The sequence below is a fragment of the Acomys russatus genome, chromosome 12 (assembly GCF_903995435.1).
Source record: "Acomys russatus chromosome 12, mAcoRus1.1, whole genome shotgun sequence".
NCBI lineage: Eukaryota > Metazoa > Chordata > Mammalia > Rodentia > Muridae > Acomys > Acomys russatus.
Window position 1 is genome coordinate 10515801 of NC_067148.1, and position 22551 is coordinate 10538351.

The window sequence follows — 22551 nt, forward strand, 5'->3', positions numbered from 1 at the left end:
AGGGGAGTGGGGGGAAATGAAAGGGAGGGAGGAATGGGAGGGTACAAGGGATGGAAGAACAATTGAGATGTAATATGAATAAATTAATAAAATATATTTTTAAAAACACATAGTATACTCTTTTGTCCACACGTCCTTAATTGCATTCATCCAGTGCCATGAGCCATTGGTCTGGTTTGAAGCCTCCAGTTTCTGTTATGCTATCAATGGTGGATCTTTGCCCGTCTTGGGTATCCTGTAGTTGCCCTGTGTCATGGAGATCCTGCAGCTTTGGATCTGCAGATCATACCCTTCACACACTCCAGCAGTTCATAGATGGGGTAGATGTTGGAGTGGGCCAATTCAAAGCCCCGGATCTGGGCCTGGGCAGTAGCTGAGTTGGTCAGCCTTCCAGCTCTTGTGCTCTCCCATGCTCACTCCCTAGGGCTTGGCTCCGCCATGCCCATGTCACCAGGTCCAGCGATGGCTCAGGGTGAAGAGGTCTAGGAAATTTTAAATGATATTATAAACGTAGGTATTCGAAATAGTCTAAATGTCAAATTTAGTTCTGCTTTAAATAATGCACTGAAAACCAGTATTACATTTGCATGGGGATTTGTTGATTGTATACTTTATTTTTTTCTGTTTTTTAATTAATCTATTCATTACATATCTCAATTGTTATCCCATCCCTTGTATCCTCCCATTTCTCCCTTCCTCCCGCTTTCACCCTATTCCCCTCCCCTATGTCTGTGACTGAGGGGGATCTCATCCTCTCTATATGATCATAGTGTATCAAGTCTTTTCTTGATAGCCTGTTATCCTTCCTCTGAGTGCCACTGGGCCTCCCATCAAGGGGACATGGTCATCTAGCCAATGGACAGGACATTCTCCACAATTGAGTGGAAAGCTGGGACTGACTTTCACACGAACTCTGGTGCCCCATATTTGATTGTATATTTTAAATGCAACACATTGTTTTTAACGTTATAATAAGTAAAAGTGGGTAGTTTAAAACTCTGTGATCTGCTTTCGGAAGACAAGTGCACATGATTCTTACTCACTTACTTGGACCTTTTTTTTTTTCCTGTTTTTATCTCCCTTAGGACGTTTCTTCAAACAAAACAAACAAAACAAAAAACCCAAAACACCACAACCAACAATAACTGACAGAAGTTTCAGAAATGCAACATGATTTCCAACGAAGGGGGAAAATCAAAGGAGAGATTACTGTTGCCTGCACAATGGCGGGAAAGAACTGCCAGGAGAGTTTCTCCCCTAAATGGAGACGTAGTTCGGCCCATTTCCTTTAGGAGAAATCTAGAAAGCAAGCACCAAATCCCTGAACAATTGTAAAACAGATAGACTGAGCCTGGTGGAAAATTCATGCAGTCCATTCTCCGTGACCTGGCTCAAAGCTTTGTAGGTCCAGATGTCTCTAGGGAGGGAAAGCGAATGCTAGAGCAATGCCCAGACTTCATGTGGGTTGTACATAGGTTTCTGTTTGCTTGAACTTATGCATGGCTAAGAAAGGGCACCAGTTGAGGGCGGTGCAAACAAAGGAGAAGATTTGAACTATTGTACACTTATGTGCCAGTCTATCCCCAAACTCCACAGGGAAGAAGTATGAAAATCCCACCCTCACCTTTGAGGAAAGAATTGGGGCTCTCATCCATCATTCTGGCTTCTCAGGCACCTTTTGGAGTGGTTTCTGTCTCATGTGTCTTGAGCCACGGGTGGACTCAGGAGATACTGGGGAGCGACTGTTAATTAGAGAAAGTCAGTTGAGTAGCCAGCCACCATTTGGAGGAACACACACAGTATCTAACAAAAGCCAACAGAGGCTGCCAGTGTCTACTGTGGTGGGAGATAGGGAGCAACAGGTAACATGGGAATATCATTTTGGTTTTATGGAATATTTCCCAAGAAACCAGAAAAAAATGATTAATAAAAACTTAAGATCAAATACTTAAATATTAAAAGTCAGATGTGAAAGAGGAACATTATACCAAAGGTTAAAGAGAAAGAAAGCAATTGTATGGCATTAGATGGAAAGAAGTTTGATTTATAAAAGAAATGGTTCTAGTTAGATATGTATAACCAACCAACACCTAACTATGAAAATATATGAAGCCTTAACAGTTTTGTGATTAGCAAAGACTACATAAGTTAAAAATTACCAACAAAGAAAAGCACCTGAACCAGATGGAAAATTATACCAAACATTTTAAAAAGAATTAATGCCAATCACACCCAAAATCTTCCAGAAAATGGAATAGTGAGAAACATTTAGACTCACTGTACACCACGTTAAAACTATTACAGTATCATTGATGAATATAGACGCAAAAACCATTAACAAAAAAATGAGAAAGCCAAATTCACCAGCACATTATAAGGATTATACAATGTCACCAAGAGAGACTTACTCCTGGTTTCCAGGTGAGTGTTGGCTGCTAATGTGACAAACCTAGAACCAAGGGTGTCTCAATTGCGGGGTTCAGCTCAGATTGGCTTTTGGCCATGTCTGTGAGGGATTGTGTTGATTGACTGCTGAGGTGGGAGGGCCCAGCCCACTGTGGTAGAGCCATTGCTAGGTAGATGGTTCTTTCCTGGATAAGAAATCTACCTGAGCATGAGCCAGGTAGCATGCCAGAGGGCTATCATTATCTTTCCATGGATTTTGCTTTGGGTCCTGTTTTGAGTTTGTGTTTTAACTTCCTCAACGGCCCAGAAGTTGTCTGGAAGTGAAGGCTGAAACAAGCTCCTTCCTCCTCAAGCTTCTTTTTATCAGAGAGCAAAAAGTAGACACCAGAATGCAGGGATAGTTCAATACACAAAAAAGCAAATTTTTTGTGTACCTCAGAATATTAATATAATAAAAAACTAAAACTCACATTGTATCAATAGATACAAAGAAAATACTTGATAAAACTCAATGTCACAGTTTAATATATATTGAATACTTTTCAAATCAGAAAATATTACCTGAAACATCTCTCAGGCTGCATCATAGTCAACAACAAAATCCTAAGCATCATTTCTCTAAGATAAAAATGGGCTAACATGTCTATTTTCTCTCTCCTTCTATTCAGTATACCAGAACCCCTATCTATAAAAATTACTCATGACAAAGAAATGAAGATACCAAATAAGAAGAAAAGGGGTAAAATTGCCCATATATTGGTGATGTGATCTTATGTATAGAGATCCTAAGAATTACAAAAACAGGAATAATAAATTTAGCGAAGTAGCAGGGTACAAGCATCAAAATAGGAAAATCAGTTGGGCATTTCTATACTCATAATCAGTGATATGAAAAGGATTTTAAGAAAATTTCATAACAGTTTCAAATAATTACATATGCTCTAAAATAAAAAGAAATTAAGTACAATAGTGAAAGATTTGTATAATAAAATATACAGAAAAAGACCAAATTAATTAAAGAAAATATAGATAAATGGAAAGTCTATTATGCTCATAAGTTGAAAGATTTAATATTGCTAGAATGAGTTGTCACCCAAAACAGTCAATAGATTCAGTAAAATTCTATCAAAACCTAATGGCATATTCTGCAGAATGGAAAAAAAACTAACCATGGCCAAGCAGAAGTAAATCTAAATAATCCAAACAATCATGAGAAGAACTAAGCTAGAAACTTCACATTTTTTGACTTCAGAACAGCTGTGCAACAGTCACAATCATAATCAACATGGGTCTACAGTCAATCAGAACAAAGTGAACAGCACACAGCACAGAAAGCCCCCGAACACCTGTAACAGCCAAGTGATCTTTAACAAAGAAGCGAAGACTGCACAATGAGTAAATAATAATAATATGTTCTACATAAGGTATCGGGAAACTGTATATTCACATACAAAAGTATGAAATGACTGCTTTGTTAGAGCATAACAAAAAAGTCAACTTAAAATAAAATGAAGACTTAAATGAAGGACCTAAAATAATGACTATTCTAAAAAAAAAAATAATGCTCTATCAAATTAGTCTTGATAATAATTTTCCTAGATATGGCTACATAGCCATAAATAAAGGTAATTTAAAAAGCAAGAATAGACAAATGAGAGGAAATGAAACTGAGAGTCTCCTATACTGTGAAAAGAGTAATAGAATAAAAATGCTGTCTACAGAATGGAAAATATTTTTAATTTATATACCTGGTAAGGATGAATGTCCCAAATTTATATTAACTTCCACAACTCAATATCAAAAGTACTCCAAATAACTTGATTTAAAAATGAACAAATTATGTGAGTTTTTTTTAAAGATCGTCTACGACAAGATTAAAAAAGTGACCCAAATCATTAATCATAAGGGAAATCAAGCCAAGATATAATGAGGTAGCACTCATTTACTCAGCTGCTTCTATGGCCAACACACGCATGCTCACGTGCGCGCACACACACACACACACACACACACACACACACAGAGAGAGAGAGAGAGAGAGAGAGAGACAGAGAGAGAGAGAGAGAACTTTGGAGAAACTGTACCCTTTGTGAAATACAGTGGAAATCAAAGGTGGTGCATAGCTGCTATGAAAGATCATAGATGTTCCACAGAAAAACAAGAAGACTAAAAATATGGGCTGTCATGCAAATGTGAGACCTTGAACTTTATCCCCAGCATACATGAAAAGGCCCTGCACAGCATCATAAAATTGTAATCCCAATCTGGGAATAGAGAAGCGGAATGGCTCTTGGGGTTCCCTGGCCATCCAGTCTAGTCAAAGTGATGAGCTCCAGATTCGGTGACAGACCCTATCTCAGAAATTAATGCAGAGAGTGACTGAGTGGGACACCTGATGGTAACTTCTGGCTTCTACATACAAGCTTACATATGGGCACATGTGCCTCAACACACACACACACACAGAGGGGGGGGGAGGGAGGGAGGGAGAAATCTTAAAGCCACAAAATACTAAATGGAAGCTACCGTGTTCTGGAGACATGCTGCATGGCAACGCTCATCATATGACCATCCTGTACTATGCACGTGAGCATTTGCTAAAAAGGGGGTGTGTGTCTCGTGTTATTCTTTTGCCCAGTGGAAAGGAAGAAAGCACCAACAAGTGATTATGTCAACTTACTGTCACTGCACTCATTTTGTGTACCAACAACAGAGTTGTATGCTTTTGGTGGTTTCTTGGTGGCTGGCAAGTTACTGCCTGTGGAGCAAATCTGGTCTGTCATCTCTTTGTAAATAGAACTTTTCATTGTGACAGAGCCATTCCAGTTTGTTTACATATTATCTATGGTCACTTACGAAGAAGATTATATAGTTATAACAGATACCAAATGTCTTACAGACTTGAGCTCTTCATTATCCAGACCTTTAGGGAAAAGAAGAAGAAGAAGATAACCCTGTTATGGAGGTGGGAATTTCTGAAATGGATCTTGTCTAGATTTCCTCAAATCAAGCATGTGTGTGTGTGTGTGTTTACTTGACATACATGGGCCGTTATGACAGCACTGTTTCTCCTGCTAATGCTGAAATGTAAACTCTGTAATTTTTTCAAACATATAGAATTTATAAGGAATTTACATAGAATGTAAAAACGAAGCCGAAATCCTATCCCATCAGTTCCAACAAACTAGGGAGGCAAGACACGGAAGAGCGAATTCTAACAGCCGTTGCTGCAATCCAAGCCACACCAAACAACAACCACTTACTATTTCTTCTGAGTCTGTGGGTGGCCCTCCCAGACCTGCTCCTTTGCTGAGTTCCCTTAGCATCCCCAGACCCACTCCAGCACTGGTGAGGCACTGCAGAGTGAGGCTAGAGCTGGCTGGCCTTGCAGGGGACTGTCTTGAATAAATTACATCTGTTTTGCATAGCTCTCCCATCCCTTTTGTGGGGTATCCTGGCCGTATTCTCATGGTCATGGTGAAGATGGGGGGGGCAGTTTTAGAAAGAAAGGAATCGTTCTTGTTTTCGAGTGTGGGTTTTGCATCAGCTTTGCTAACGTCCAGTACAAAAACAAAAAGGAGTTTACACTGACCCATTACAGTCATGCCCACCATGTTTCTAACTGAGATGCAGCTCAGAAGCTTCAGAGAACCCAGTTTCTAATAGGCGCACACAGTGTGTGTGTGTGTGTGTGTGTGTGTGTGTGTGTGTACCAGACACCATGACCTTAGTTTGGAGGTTCCTCAATTCATAATTATCAACCCAAAATTCAGCCAAAAAAATCATCAAACTTAAAATGTGCCATGGAACATCCTATTTTCAGTACCATCCAACAGCACTGTAGCTACGCAGACATTGCATAGTTAAAGTGTGTTGGTACCAGCCACATGTAAACTAGTTCTGTGTGTGTTCTTTGGAGTAAACACTGCTTGTTTGGAATTTTTGCCCATCACCTTTTATCTAAGTGTACAACAACGCTTGAGCCACCTTGCCAGGCTTCAGCATGAGGGGGCCAGAGTGCCATGTAAGCAATCAGTGTGCTTCTTATAGGGTGACATGAGGAGGGATGATTGAACCCTTACTTTGTGCTAGAAATTGACCCAGGCTTTAAGATAGAAACAGTCACCAATTTAACCAACGAAACATCTTTATCTGAGCTTTGGAGTGAGCTACGACTTAGATTAAAAATTGCCAATGCAATGACTCTAGAAGATATAACAGCCCAACATGTCAGGGGCAACAACCCGTAATCAAACATATTCACTCTCCTGTACCTACCACATAGGAACACTCACAACAAATGCGATAAGGTCTATCCTTGGCCTCTCATCAATTCGGGGTTTTGCCAAGCACACTTTGCTTTAAAAAAAAAAAAAACTCACTGAAGGATTTCTGAGGCCCCAGAACATTCTTTTTTCTCCCAAAAGATTTTGGATCTGAGAATTGTGACTATAGGACCTTGTCCCAGTTTAATGTATCAAATCTTTGCGCAGACACTTCCCGCTCCAGGAAGCTGAGGAACAGGGAGACTGAATCCCTTGTCTAGCTTTTGCCAGCAAGAGAGAAGGAAGCCGAGGCAGTCGACCTCCAGAATAACTCCAAACTCCACGAGGTCTGTGACAAGAGAGGCCGACTGGGAAACACGGAAAACCCTGAGTTCCTGGGGACTAGAGAGATGAGCAGCTGCCAGGCACAGTTCTGAGGGCTGGAATCAGGTGCATAAGGGGGCGGGGGCGGGAATCCAGAGTGCGCTGAGGACCAGGACCTAAAGGATGCAGGGAGCAACTGGTGAAGAGGAAAGGGCCCCGGCCTCGAGCCACAGAACAAGACTAATCACCACGGAAGGCCTCCCAAGCCAGGAGGAGTAAAACTTCAGCTTCAAATCTGCCCTTTTTTTGTGGGGTGAGGTTTGCAGTGTTTGCATCTTGACTCCTAAAAACTATTCTGCTTAAACAAAACCTGGAATCGCACATTGTGCTGCCGCAGAGCACCAGCCAGAAGGGCTGTGGCTTTCGAGGGCAGCCAAGTTAAATATTGTATCTCTTTTTAAGAAGTTAATCCCCCTGGGTCTTCGACCTCTGTACTTTGCTCCCAAAGGCAGGGACGTACGATGTTTATCTTGCCAAAAATAGTTAGAAGTCATCTCAGAGCTGTGTGCTGAGTGGGCCAAGCCCCAGTGACCTCTTTGACTAGCCCAACTCCTGTTAAGTTAACCTCTGACTTTAGCCCTCTTAATGGCGACCCTCTCCAGCACTGTAATTTCCCTCCCACTGTGTTCTCTCAGGCAAATATTTACTACTGAGGTTTCACAATTTATTTTTCAAACAAAGTGGCAGGGACCACCCCGTGCCACCACATCCTCATTTCGCCTTAGAGGCCGTCATTCCTGAGATATAATTTTACCAGAACAAATGTGCTCTCGGAGCTTTTGACATGAGGTGAAGGCTCAACTTCCTATGGAAGGCAACCCCAGGCCCCTGTCAGCTTGGGGATGGATATAAACAAGAAATGCAAGCCTGTAATTGCTGATGGAAATCAGATAAGACCTCTTTAAATACAACCATTGATAGAAAAATGTGAACTCGAATTACCTTTGATTAAGTCACTTAAGAAAATAAAGCTAGGGCGGGTTCAAGAGAGGATTCCAAGAAGGCTTTGGGACAAGGTCTGGGAGCCGTTCAGCCTCTCAAAGGCAAGGTGGAGAAAATTAAAATCAGAAGCAAAGGCTTATGAAACGAAGCAGGACTCAGAGTGGAGCCTCCTGCAAACCTTAGGCCTCAAGAGGACCAGGATCCAGCAAGGCTCCTTCTCAAGACGTGGATGGCCTTTCTATGCCGTGAAATCTCAGTATCTACTCAGTCAGTGCCTGCTGTTGAGCAAGGTGGGCACTCTAACAGTCACAAACAAGGAGCCCCGAGAGGACACAACTGCTTGCCATAAGATATCTGTTATCCAATATTAATCTGTGTTTCTGGTGAGTTCTGTCAGAGCCACCCCTCAGTTACCATGAGATGCCAGTCTTACCCTCAGCTTTAAAAGAAATAAAATGCATTATGTGAAGCCACTTTCTGTCCCATTTTGTACACTCTCTTCCAAGTTTTGTAACTCACTACGCACTCACAACCATTTAAAAATTTCCATTTATTGTTAAACAAGAAATAATAACTATATATATATATATATATATATATATATATATATATATATATATATATATATATATATACACATTTTGTTCAATTAAAAAAAACCCCTAAGTTATTTCCATGCTCCAAAGACAACATTGCAAAGCTATTTCGTGGCTGTGGATGACAGTGGATATAAATGGAGATAGTGTGTCATCCCTCTCCATCCCAGGTCATCAGCAAATATTCAGGCAAACACAAGACGAAAACAACTATTCTGTAAAAACATGATTTAAATTCTTTGTATTTTAAAAATCATTTTTATTGTTTTGCTATCATTACATTACAGAAGCCAAATCCTATTATCTTATTTGTGCTCCCTTGAAGAGAAAATTGGGAACATTCTACAATACATATGTAACTTTTCAAAGTTTGCTTCAGGCTTCACAGACAATACCAAATAAAAGTATTACTTATTTTTAAATAACAGTGTCTTTTAACAGATGGCAATCTGTTAAGCTAAAATTTATGTTTCACATGTTAAATTAATTTTTTTAGTTTTATTTTTAATTGACAAATAATGATTGTATGTATTTATGGGGTGCAATGCAATCTTCAGATATATGTTTATATTGTGTAATAATTAAATCAGGACAGCAACTCCATCACCTCCATATTTAAAGTATTTTTTTGCAAATGATCACCCACTCAATTTTTAACTGTTATATAGTTAGATGTATTTATAATTCTTACTAGAAAATAATTATATGCTACATCTTATATACAAATATCATATTCATACAGCAACTTTTTACTGGGATAAAATTACATCTCTACTAAGTGATATGAGGACATGTTCTTTTGCACCAGAGGAGAGGGTAAGAAAGAAAAGTACACCACAGGGAAATAGCATTTGAGCCACCCACATGGCATGGGGAGATGTGCATGACACATGTATCGATAAAAATCAGGCTCTAGTTAAGTAATAAATTCCATTTATTAAAATGTATTTTGCCATTGCTATGAAGAGTCCCTCCCCTCCCTGGATCAGAGGCATTGCTAAATCAAAGCTGCAAGGCAGGCACCTCCTGTTCCTGGGGCTGCAGAGGGAGCTGGGGAAGCAGAGGAAGAAGAAAGGCTGGAATTTGGTGTTTACACCTTTGAGACCCTAGTGAGCTAGGCAGCACCTGTCCTGGGCTAACTGCTCCCCAGCTCCTTCCCCTCTGGGGCAAGAACAAAGCAGAAGAAAGTCAAGTCATTTCTGGGACTTCTTCACTGATTTCCCCCCTTTGTGGCACTCAGAGGAAGGACAGCAGGTTGCCAAGAAGAGACTTATACCCTATGAGAATATACAGGGGGAGGTAATCCCCCTCAGGAACAGTCATAGGGGAGGGGAATAATGGGAAAATGGGAGGGAGGGAAGAATGGTAGGATACAAGGGATGGGATAAACATAACAAGAATAAATTAATATAAAAATAAAAAATAAATAAAAAAACACCCCCAAAAGACCAGAAAATTATTCCTGCCTCACAACATAGTTAAGAGTATAACGGGAGGAAAACACATGTTATGCTTAAAAACTCAAAGCATGAGTCACAGCTCAGGGGCTGAGTGCACTTACTTAACAAGACTTAAGCCTCTGCAGAACTGATTTTCATAAACTAAAGAGCTGAACTTCTCATGGATATATAATTACTTATTTAAAGTATATAATTTACCTGCTTTCAGATTTTAGAAACCAAATTCCAGCTTTTAATATCTGCTTAAATGAAGATGAAGTTTTGGTGCCCCCTGCCCCATTTGTTTGATTTTGCTTGTCAATAAAGGCGGCCTGGTTGCACAACCGAAGGGCACAGTGACTACTTTTTACCTGCGACGCCGTGAACACCACGTGCTCCTTCATCATCTACATCCTTGACACGCTATCCCTCAGAGGCCAATGCAAAATGTCTAGCAGCTTTACTATTTTGTACTCCCGTATGTACAAGGAAAACTAATTTATTCTTGATCGTCTTAAGAAACACCATAATGACAGGATGCCTTTAGGACACAACTGAGATATGAGACTTGCAGAGTACGAGTCCAGTTGCACTCTTTGCACAGATTAAAACAAAACAAAACAAAACAAAATCTCTCTCTCTCTCTCTCTCTCTCTCTCTCTCTCTCTGTGTGTGTGTGTGTGTGTGTGTGTGTGTGTGTGTGTCTGTCTGTCTCTGTCTCTGTCTCTCTCTGTCTCTCTGTCTCTCTGTCTCTCTGTCTCTCTGTCTCTCTCTCTCTCTCTCTCTCTCTCTCTCTCTCTCTCTCTCTCTTTCTCTCTCTCTCTCTCTCCCCTTCTCTCTCCAACTTGTTATTGTATTTGCATTCAAGGACCAATTGTGGGAAAAACTGGATTCTCCATCATAAAAAGAAAAAGAAAATATAATAAAGCAGTAATTGGCCAATAATGACTGAAGAAACAACTTTACAGTTCTGCTCAGCCATGTATAGTGATCTTTGTACTGTGCTCCTGGTACAATGCTTTTCATAAAACAAATCCTTCATTATAAAATTCCTATTTTATACCAGGGCTTTTTATTCCCAGGTATGCCATTGTAAGCCATGGGACAATTCAAGCTGCTCTTTTGCTCTGTAATACTACCGTCAATGAGAGGTCACTGAGAGCAAAGGGAAAAATGGAACATCACAAAGCTACTCCAGCCATGGCTTCCAGTATGAAGGCACAGGCATGACTGGTAGCTGGGTCATACAACAGTAGACTGCCTTGGTTGCTGGATACATTTTTAAGTCCAGACAATGCAAAGCTAGTTCATCAGACTAGGTGCCTGGAGATGTCAGCACCGAGGCCCCTCTCACCTCCCCTTACCGTCTCCTGAAGCATATTTAGAAATTATCAGCTACCTTGTAGCATAAGGCTCTGAAGGAAAAAGCTCACGTCATCCCTACAGTATTGATGATGTATCTTTAAAAGCTTAAGTATTACTCTGATGATTTCTTCATTGGGTTTTCCACTTAAATAAAGGTGCACAACTGCTATAAAAAGATATGGCTATTTAAAGGGGCCTGGGGGCTTTGAGTCTCAACACTTATCTTTGAAGGGCACAGTGTAAGAATTCTGAAAACATACGTGACTGAGAGACTTGAGACATTATCATAGGAAAATATATCCAGGGTTCATATTTGATATACAGTCAAAATAAGTTTATCCTAGGAAAGGTGTGGTGGATCTATTGTTGTATGTTCTCAGGTGTTAAAGCATGTCATCGCATGATTTGTAAGTACTAAACCTTTTCTCAGTACTTAGTGCTGGCACTGGAGAGGTGGCACAGCAGCTAAGAGCACATACTGCTTCCCTAGAGGATTTGAGTTTGGTTCCCAGAACCTGTAACAAGAGCCTCACAAAGTGCCTGTAACTCCAGCTTCGGGGAGACCCAAGGTCTCTGGCTTCTGTGGGCACCTGTACTCATGTGAATACACTGTTACAGAGATGCACATACACATCACAAACGCACACATGATAAAAAAAAATAAATAAAGCACGTATTTTCTAAAGTGATAGTAATATTTTAGTTATTGTCACCAGGCAGTTTTGTGTTCTTCTTTAGAAGCCCATTTCTTTTCACTTCAGTCCCTGGTGCGCGTTCGCAGCTGACGCGTCTTATCTGCACTAAGCGAACAATGCAATGCTTAAAGAGTGAGTTGTGCGGTCTGCCGCCTGCGTCCACAGCCCAGCACTTTGCTTTTTAGCTGTCAGTGTTCGGACACGTTCTTAAATATCTCTGCTCCTTATTTTAGCAGAGCCAGTCATTTCCTCATGGGGCTGGTGTGAGAATTGAGTGAAGAGAGGGGCCATGTAGCACAGCCAGGCAGCGTCAAAGACTGTACCACAGTAGCATTTGCTATCAAGCCTCCGTTGATAACAGTGTTGATAAGGGTGATCACCGGCCAGGCACTGTAACAGGTAAATGGAGAATTATAAAAGGAGAAATTACAGCCTTTGATCTCAAAGAAGTAAAATATGTGTAAACTGTGAATCAACTAATAAAACAGTTGACCAGCACAGACTGCCTGAGAGAGGTCTGGTGTTGAGAGCCTATACACTGGATGGAGTCAGAGCAAACTTACGATGCATTTCTACGTCTACACTATGACTGTGGTGTGAGGAGTAGTAAAGAGAATTAATTGCTCAAGGAGAAGAAAGAGTTCAACAAAGCATCAGAAATGTGTTACGGCACACACCTTTAATCCCAGAACTCAAGATACAAAGACAAGGGGGACCTCTTGTCTCTAAATTTAGATGAGTCTTGTCTACATGGCTTGTTCCTGGCCAGCTAGACCTACACAATGAGACCCTGTGTCAAGACAGAAATATTAGAAAAAAATATAAAAGGCATGAAACCTGGTATACACCAAAGAACAGGACTGATAGAAGGTGGACCAAGTGGGTTTAAGGACAAATATAAGATGGTTCTTTCATTCCCAGCTGCTGTATACTTCTCTTTCTTAAGATAAAAAAAAGAAAAGAAAAAGAAAAAACAGGACAAGATACGAAAATCCTCTTACACGTGGGATAGTTGGCTAATGGTAAGGAGGAGGAGGAGTAAAGACTTCAAGAAGAGTAGAAGCCAGCTGCCTTGGGGAGCAAGGTTTGCCCATAGAACCATCTTAGAGAGGGGAGGCCCTGGGAACAGCGCTGGGGAGATGGGGTGGGCAATATGTTCATGAGAGACTCAAGTCAAGGAGGGGGGCAGGGGGAGAGGTGTGTTTAGCATGGAGTCCATATTCAGAAGAAAGGAGAGAGCAGTCAGTTCCAGCAGACTGGTCTAAAAGAGGCTAGGAAGTGAGATCAGTGGATGGAGACTGTGTTTGACAAGGGTTGGAAGTAGATGGATTTGAGAGAGGAGGTCACAGGCTATAGCATAGAGGAAAAAGAAATAGACTTGATCCATGTCAGGAGTTCCCCTTTAACTTTAGATTTAGTGCCACTTAGGCTCCACAGCGATGCCTAAAATGATTGCAGGTGTTTCCTAGTTTGCCTGGCTTGCAAAGAAGTTATGTCATCTTGCAGCAGGCTGAAAATAGCGTGAGCTAAAATGCACTCGCTGTCTCTGGGACTGCACTTAGCAGAGCGGCTCACACAACGGAGTTACCCCTCCTTCTACTCCTTTCAGCTCCACTGCCTGAGGAGGGTGGCTCCTGCTGTCTAGCAAACTGAAAGGCTACCATACCATCGGTGCCAGTCCAGGAGACAACCAGAATCCATAATCTCAAGCCCAGGGTCTATTGCACACAGATTGCATACACATCGCTTTCCCACCATGATATAACTGAAAAGCCCCATGTAGGAAAAAAATCTAAGTCTGGATGGGCTCTGCAGGAATCCACTTCAAGGAAACTAGGACTCAGAGATTAAATTGAGCAACAGGTTCAATAAGTAGAGATAAAAATCAAGAAGGAAGGGGATGCCAACAGCTTTGCTGCAGGAAGCGCCGGCCATGGCGCTTATTCTCAGAGAAGCGAATGTCTAGAGAAATGGTGTAAGAAAAGAGAAAGCCGATGTTTCCCGTGGGAAAGTGGAAGGTGGAAGCACAGCACACGCAGCCGGAAGCAGGAAGGGGGCCCAGCCAATGGCTGCTCAGTGCTGGTCCGGGTGCTGGAGAAGCAAAGCGCGGGATGGAAGGAGGAGTGAAGTGTTTGCAAAAACAAGGGAGATGCTCCGTGTCTCCACTGCAGAGCTCTGAGTACAGAACTCATATAATCCCATTTTTTTTTGTAAAGTGGACACTTTTCATCATGGTTGGGAAGGGATTTTATTGCGGTGCCAAGCTTAAACGAACCAAAAATTGTACCCCAGTCCAGAGCTGTAATGTCACAGAATACATTCCTTCAGTCAGACAGTTTAACCTTTAAACAAGTTTAGCTAGTTTAAAACTATTTCCTTTCAATTTTTAATATTATTTTTCTTTTTAGAAAGCACCAGAAATTTTAAGAGAAATGAATATTTTACCTTCGAGAAGTTAATTGTAATGGATGGAATTAATGATACTATCTTCAATTAGTGTTTGCATCAGATAATCCTTAAAACACACACACACACACGTTTGGAAACTTAAATACATCACTATTGGCTCGACCTGTCCTCTGAGATCAACCTCAAGACTAGAGGAAGTTGATATCAGGAAACATACTTTGTGACAGGCTTCTTGGCAGCATGCCTTGTGTTTTACTTGCTCCAGTTCTCCCAGAATTCCTTACAACTCCTGGTTACACGTAGGTATCTAAGAACATGCACTAGGTTGAAGCAAAGTAATTTAATGCAGATATTCAGAAGAAACTGCCTTCCTTTTTGCCACCATCTCTGCTTTCAGCCTTTAAAGTCAAAAACTTAAAGGGTAAAAACATATAAATATATGCGAAGCTACTTGTGTTTTCATTTTACTAGAGGTATTTATATCATGAGGCATTTAGAGTCATCTGCAGTGCTTTGTGAGGCATTTAACCAGCACTGCCTTGGTTTCTCACTAATTAAAAATCAAGTTATTAGAATACAAATCTCCTGGCAGTGTGTTTAAGCGAGCACAGTACAGACAAGGCATAAAATACAGGGAGGGGTCAGTGTTCAGTTTTATGGGACACTGAAAACAATGCCATCATTAAGAAAACACCCTGGCTCTAAATGTAGCACCTAGCATCAATGCCTAGGACACAGTGGTAACTTTATGCACCACATTCTGTTCCCTCCTACATCCATGAAGCTAAGAGAAATGAAAAGAGTAACCACCAGTACTGAGGGGTTACTGACATAATAGCTTATGTGTTGTGGTGAGTTACATCTCAGAAATATGAATACCAAACAGAGATCCAGACTGTGTCAATGGTAGGAAAGTTATTATAGCCATTAGGCTAAGGGTCAGGTTGGCTCATCCTATTAAATGGACTAGGTGTGACTGACCGTGTACTATGGCTCCCCTGGTTACCCCCAAATCATTGTGCCCATGCTCGACGCTATTCTAGACATTAAGGTGTGTTCCATAAATATCCAGGTAACCAGGCCGAGATGCCGTTTCCAGATCTGGAGCATGTCACTAAGGGGCCAATGTGATCAACTGTGAGTGGGTACTGGAAAGCTACCTGAGGGCTTATCAGCTTCCGCAGATAACTTTATAGGGAAACTCATTCCAGCCAGGTGCAGACTGTGAGGCTCCAGCCAACAGTCTCTGTGGGTAGAAGAACTATATAAGCAGATTGAAATCATTTTTTAGAAGGTAGTGTGTTAAATGTGCCCCAATCATTTGTGCTCTTAAGAAACAGTTGCCCAGCTATTAGCACATGACTCCTGAACATGGGGCCATGCTGTGATTGCTACACCAAGGTAGAGCCTGTCTCTGCAATGTGACTGGCCTGTTCCCCGGGAGCCGGCTCAGGAGGCTAGGAGGACACAGAAAGCATCCACCACACCAGGATGTGACAGGTAGGGCCTGATGCAAGGCATTTTATTCGTGCAGGAGGCGCTGTGACAAACAAGCAGAACATGGCAGCACAGAGGACAACAGTTGAGGACACTGACACAGGAGATCCTGAACTCTGAGGCTTAGAATGTGGATACGGAAGTTGAACACTTAGAGACCACCAGGAGGTTAAGTAACCAGATCTCAGGTGCCCTGAGTGTCTGGGGGGAGGAGTTGGACACAGAACATCAGCTCAGGACACTCCTGGCATAAGAAATGAAGCTTCGGTTTCATACTGGGGCAGTCAGGAAGTGACTAAAACACACGGAGCACAAAACACAACCAAATACACTTTTAGAAAAATTGTTCTTGCTATTTGTGGAAATGGAAATTATATATATATATATATATATATATATATATATATATATATATTCCTTCTCTCTTCTTGCCCATCTCAGCAAGTGCCAAAATTAGCCATCTAGGTGCTGATGTCCCAAACATAGGTACCATTCTTTACTCTCCTTGCTGCCTTCCTCTCAGTATCTCAAATACATCCTAAATCTCTTTGCTTTGTTTCATTTCTGGCCTCAGAGTCTGTCGTCTCTTATGTGGCGTGTGGCATGGGGTTCCACCATGCCTTCATGAGTCTGGCTTTGCTCGATTGTAACCCAGTTTCCCCAGGATGCCGAGAGTGAGCCTATTAAAAACAAAATGATCCGGTGCCTCTTCACTTCTGAAGGCTTCCTGGCGTCTTCCTATTGCTCCTGAAAAAGAGCTCAGAACTCTTTTTTTTTTTTTTTTTTTTTTTTTTTTTTTGCCTACAAAGCCATAGGCCACTGAGCCAGCCGGCTTTTTTGACACTGTCACCTTTGTGGCACACTGTCCATGTAGTTTGCCTCAGGCCCTCACTTACTCGGAATGTAGCTCTTCTCAGCATTCCACGTGGCTGTCTCCTTTTTCATCTTTTCCTTTCAGCAAACTGTTACAGACCCAAAAACGCCTTCCTAGAAATTCATTTTCCCTTCACACTGCCAGTCAGTAGAACATCACCCTCACACCCTTTGTATCACTTAAACGACCCGGAATTTACTTGTTCCTTTGTTTTCTTTATTAATGCCTGTTCCTAAGCATCCTTAGCATGCTGCGCAACCGTGAGGATCTGCTCCTTTTCCTGGTTATGTAGGAAGTACCTGCTGCATGTCAAAGACTTCATAAATATATACTGATCTAATAAAAAGTTGGCCATACCAAATCAATGTGAAAGCTCTTAGTGCAAAGCAGGTGATATATGAGGGCCGGTGCTGGGGCAGGAGGACTAAAAAAAAAAAAAAGAGGAAGAAGTGAATTAAAAAAATGACAATGGCTGGATGTGATCAATAAGACTTAATAACCAGTTAGGATGTGATAGGAAATAAAAGTGAGAAGTTTGAGGATGCTTAGCACAAGGGTGTGCTGTCTGGAGCAAGAGCTGCTATCTGTACTCTACAGCAGCAGAGGTTTAGACTCCTACCCTTCCTTCTCCTCCTCCTCCTCCTCATCCTTCTCCTCCTCATCCCTGTCCTCCTCCTCCTTGTCCTCCTCCTCCCTGTTCTCCTCCTCCTCCTTCATCTTTGTAAATGGAAGGATAAATAGTATGTTTTGCTGAGTGATTGAAAAAAATAGAGGCCAGATCATTAACATCACCTAAACAAACAAACAAAATATGTATTAAAAGTGCACCGGATGATAGCATTGTATGGGATGTCATGGGAGTGATCCAGGAACAAGTGTGATGCGAAATGGCTCAGGGTATAAAGGCCTATGGAACCAAGCTTGATAATCCAAGTATGGTCTCTAGGACCCACATGCTGAAAGGAGACAATTAACTTCTTTAGCTTGTCCTCTTGCCTCCACATATGTGTCCTGAAACATGTGCATGCATGCACACACCAAATGCTAAAGCAAAATATTTTTCTGATCTTATTGTCAAAGTTGGGGGTATGACTTTTTGTTGAATCCGAATATTGGAAATATTTAGAATGACTCAAAGTCACACTCCATGCATTTTGAAAGTGTTTGATATGCTCAGGGTTCAAGAACCACCGATGAGACAGATTTTAATTCAACGAGAAGTGGGGCAAAACATCACTTCCCATCTCATCTTCTTGTTCCTACTTAAGTGAGCAATCTTTCAGGGCTCAAAAACTTTTAAAGTGTAATGTTAGTAGGATTCAAGGAATGGAGAGGCATTTTAGTTCTTTCAAGCATTGAGTGGACTCTGTATTTAAAAAGAAAAACCAAACTGCCGTAGATGTCTCCTATAATCTTTGTAGCAGAGACCCAGTTTCATATCACTGAGACTGGTCTAAAATTGCTTCAGGAGGCATTGTGTTCTTAGCCTGCAGTGTCGTATTTAGCTTCTCCAACCAATGTAGACTTTCTTCCAAGAAAAACATAGGAGTACCCATGTTTCCTAGCTCAGCTGTGACTCTACTCAACCAGGATTTGCTGACTTAGGTTCATAGAGGTGAAAAATACAGGTCACCAACATTCAGTGGAGTCCATAGAGGGTTTTATTTTTTGTCATGGTAAAACAACATTCCTGTTTTACTATCGTTTCCCCCTGGGCAGGACTGCCTTGCTCAGCCTCAGTGGAAGAGGATGAACTCAGTCTTGATGTGATTTGATGTACCAGGGTGGGTTGGTAGTGTGTGTGGGGCTCTCCTTTTCTGAGGAGTAGGGGAGGGGTGAAAGGGGGTTTAAGAGGGAAGATGGGACCAGGAGGAGAGGAGGGGAGGGGCTATGATTAGGATGTGAAGTTGTGAAGTAGGTAAAAATAAAATAGAATTTCTGGAATAGGCTGCATGATTTCTGAAGTTGATAGGACTAAATTCAAAATATGGTACTTTGCATCAGCAGAAACCTGTATAAAATGCAGCCAGAAAGCTTGGAAAACCACTGGATTCTTTAGCCGCAATGCAATGGACTTGGACGAGAGCCAGTACAACTGCATAGTCACGCTTCTGAATCTCAGCCTGGTTTTGACATGTTTTCCTCTTTCTTGCCCCCTGATAGCCCATTGAGGTAGATTTGTAACAGGAGTGTTCTCATGATACAAACAACACCACTGAGGAATTGATTCAGTTCATGGAGAGTCATAGCGAGTCTTGGGTTAGATCCTGGCTCTTGGCTTTCTCTCTTGTCTCATGCTAAATATTGCTCACATAGCTATATATACAGCAGTGATTTGTGGGCATCAGTAGCTAAGATTTAAAGGATGAACAGCCACTCCCGAGACTTACTGCTATTCTAATACTTGGAATCATAAAAATATTCCATATCCTTCTCCTGACAGTTAGTATTATGAACACTTACTGTCCTGATAAAAATTTATATTTATTCTGTGCTCTTGGCAGTCTCAGCTGTGATCGCTTCTGTTGCAGAGCAGTGCCAAAACACATAAAGTTTAAGGCTTGACCAAGCACTAAGGCAGAAGCTTTACCCCTGAGACAGTTGCATGGGAGAATTAAGTAAACACTTGGAGCCTGTATGGAAAGTGTCTCTCATTCTGCTAATCCAAATCATGCTGAAATAACAAACAACTGCGTTAGTGTGGCTCCAGTAACTGGTAGGTGTATTTTCAGATTGGAATTTGGATTATTTTTTGCAGGTCTCCAATGACAAAATCATGCAAAGAATGAATGTCATTTAAAGCTTAATACCTAATTGATATTCTGAAGAACCGCAAAAGCGAGGAAAAAAAGTTCCACATGTTTCGAGTGCACAGCATGCGGCATCTTTTTATATATGGTGTCTCTGCTAATCCTTAAGAAGCAGGCTAGGTTGGTATTATTATCTATATTTTATGGGTGACAGAATCCTAAGGTTTAAGGAAATTTGTAAGGATTCATTCGGTGATTCCCTAACTCTGGTTTCTTTCCCCTACATACACGAGAAACTCCATTTAATTTGAACTTTCAATAAATGACCTGCAATCCCCACTAGTAGAGACACTGAAGGACCTTGGTTTTTCAGGACAAAGGCAAGGAAATAGACCTCAAAACTTTTCGGAAATCCAGAATTTGAAGGGACGAGGACAGCCACAGCATGTAAAGGAAGCACCCCGATTTCTATCCAACAGAACTGGCATGTCCAGGGGCCACTCTTGAATCTGACGCAGTCAACAAGATGCAGAGCTGGGAATCTGAATGGACATTTGAATATTTCACTAGGCACATGTGCCTTTTGGAAGCCATGTTCTGTGTCTGGATTCCAAAACTCTATGGTCTCAAACTCCCTTCTCACAATAAATATTTTGTGTGTGTGTGTGTGTGTGTGTGTGTGTGTGTGTGTGTGTGTTTAAATATAATTCCACAAAATGAAATTCATAGATAATGGAACTTTTGAAAGTCATTATCATGTCCTTCTGAAATACAGTGAAGAAATTAAAAGAAGACAATGCATAGTGAAACAATGTATTCAATATATAAACCTTCAGGGAGGTTTGACCCGGAAAGTAAAGTCACTGGCCTGTGCTACTGCACTGACTCCAGGGCCAGGTCCTTCATTGAGTTAGACAGGCCCAGCACTTAATGTGGAGGCCCTTCTTCATCACATCTGTTCTGGAGAAGTGAGAATGAATGTTACTTAGGGCTCTTTCTCTTTCTGTCTTTTTCTTTCCAAGGAGGACACTGGTATAGTTTGAAGTGAGGATCAGTGCGGAGGGTCACTCCCAAGAAACATGTCTCCCAACTGGAAAAGATATTTGGTTGAGAAATGACTGGCAGAAATATTAATTGACCCGAAGATACAGCTAGATTTCTGGGAAACTTGGTGGAAGGTAGGCAGCTTCGTGGTCCACCCACGCTCTGGGAGCCTCCATGAGAGCAGAGTGTCTGAATTCACAGGGACTTCAACATTCACAGGATGCAAAGAGTGAACACACCTCTTCTTAGTTGAGGTGCATCCTATTTCCTTCCCTATGAAAAGCTGTTGTGCTCATCCACTTTAAGCTGTAAATGGCAGACAGTTTCAAAGACCTCTCTGACCCCAGTTCAAGCTGCACAAGATTTTGTAACTCTTAAATCACCATTTTGAATATATATATGGACTGTCAGATTCCTTCTCAAAGCTGGCCCTGAGTCAATGACCTCTTGGCAGTGGTCTCAGTGGGGTGACATATACAATTGAAGGAAGTAGTTCTTTTTATTGGTTCTAAATTTACTAGCCTTTAGCTTCATGGAATTAAATTACAGCACAAGGTGAACATTATAGTTATAACTGACATTTATGAACTGCATTCTTCCCATTAATCCTGAAATGCTGTGCAAACTGACTTAGCAAAATTAAATGTGTAGCTGTGTGCTCCTGTAGGCTTTACAGTGATCCGTGTATGCATTCTGATGTTTCAGTTGGGTGCAGAGGTTACCTCGGGCGCCTCCATTTTTAGCCCCCACGGCCCCATCAGAACAGTTCTTGGTTAGAGTTGGCACAGTTTCCTGTTACCTTCTAAATTTTCCCTTGCCTCAGGCTGATGGAAGCTTTGACTTCTGAGTAAAGTGGTTGGCATCTGTGGATGATGCAATGGTCTACTTCACCACATATATGCCCTTCCTCCTCTTCTCCCTTTTTCTTTTTTCATCTTTTCTCTCTTTCCTTTACCCAACCCCTAAGGTCCTTTATTACCTTTGTTTCTTCTTAATTTTATCTCTCAGGCCTTTTTCCATATATTGATTCACTAAGAATTCATCCCTTTAGTTCCCATATGTGGAGATGAGTGAGAAAGTCAATCACAAGAATCAGGCTCAATGCTTCACTCTGATTCCTTGAGGGACAACTAGGAATTCTCCGTTGGAAAAGCTGGTCTGACATTTGAGTAATTTTTCCAGCTTGTTCTGTCTCAAGATGAGTCTGAGGCAGTATAGAAGAGAGAAAAGGCAGTGTGCTGCTTCCTGAGCAGCTCCGGGGATAGAACTTATGTGACAAAGGAGTGAAGGAGACACAGACAGAAAAGACCAGGTATCCTGAGGTCTCTGATAGGGACGCTGCAGCCCCCTGGAAGTTCAGAATGTTTATTATACACAATTGAATGGGAAGATGGGGTTTATGCATACAGATATCATAAAGGCAGGGTTACTATACACAGCTCAACAAAGAGGACTGTTTAGAGCATTGAGGTAGGAACAGTCTCCATAGGGGAATGGTATTCAGACTGTAAATATCCACAAAAAGAGAAAGTTGAAATGGACATTTTCACACACACTGTTGACGTTCAGACTTGGACAAAGGCATGCCTTGCTATCTTCCAGAGCTTCCTTTGAAGAAGTCTTTGCCATCCTCATGAGGCTGAGGCACTGTGGTCCTTGATGTGGTTGCACCCATGACAACAACACATATTCACTTAGGATGTCACTTGACCCCTACAGCACTTGGTGATGGAAAGACTGTGGTTTTCATTAAGGAGAACCTGCTCCTATTGGAAGAGTCACTTACCTCCCCACATCTGTAGTCTTTCCAGCTATGCAAGTTTTAGACATGGAGTCTCAGTGTCTATTGCTTTACTTCCTTCTTGAGTTGGGTGACTTTTACAGA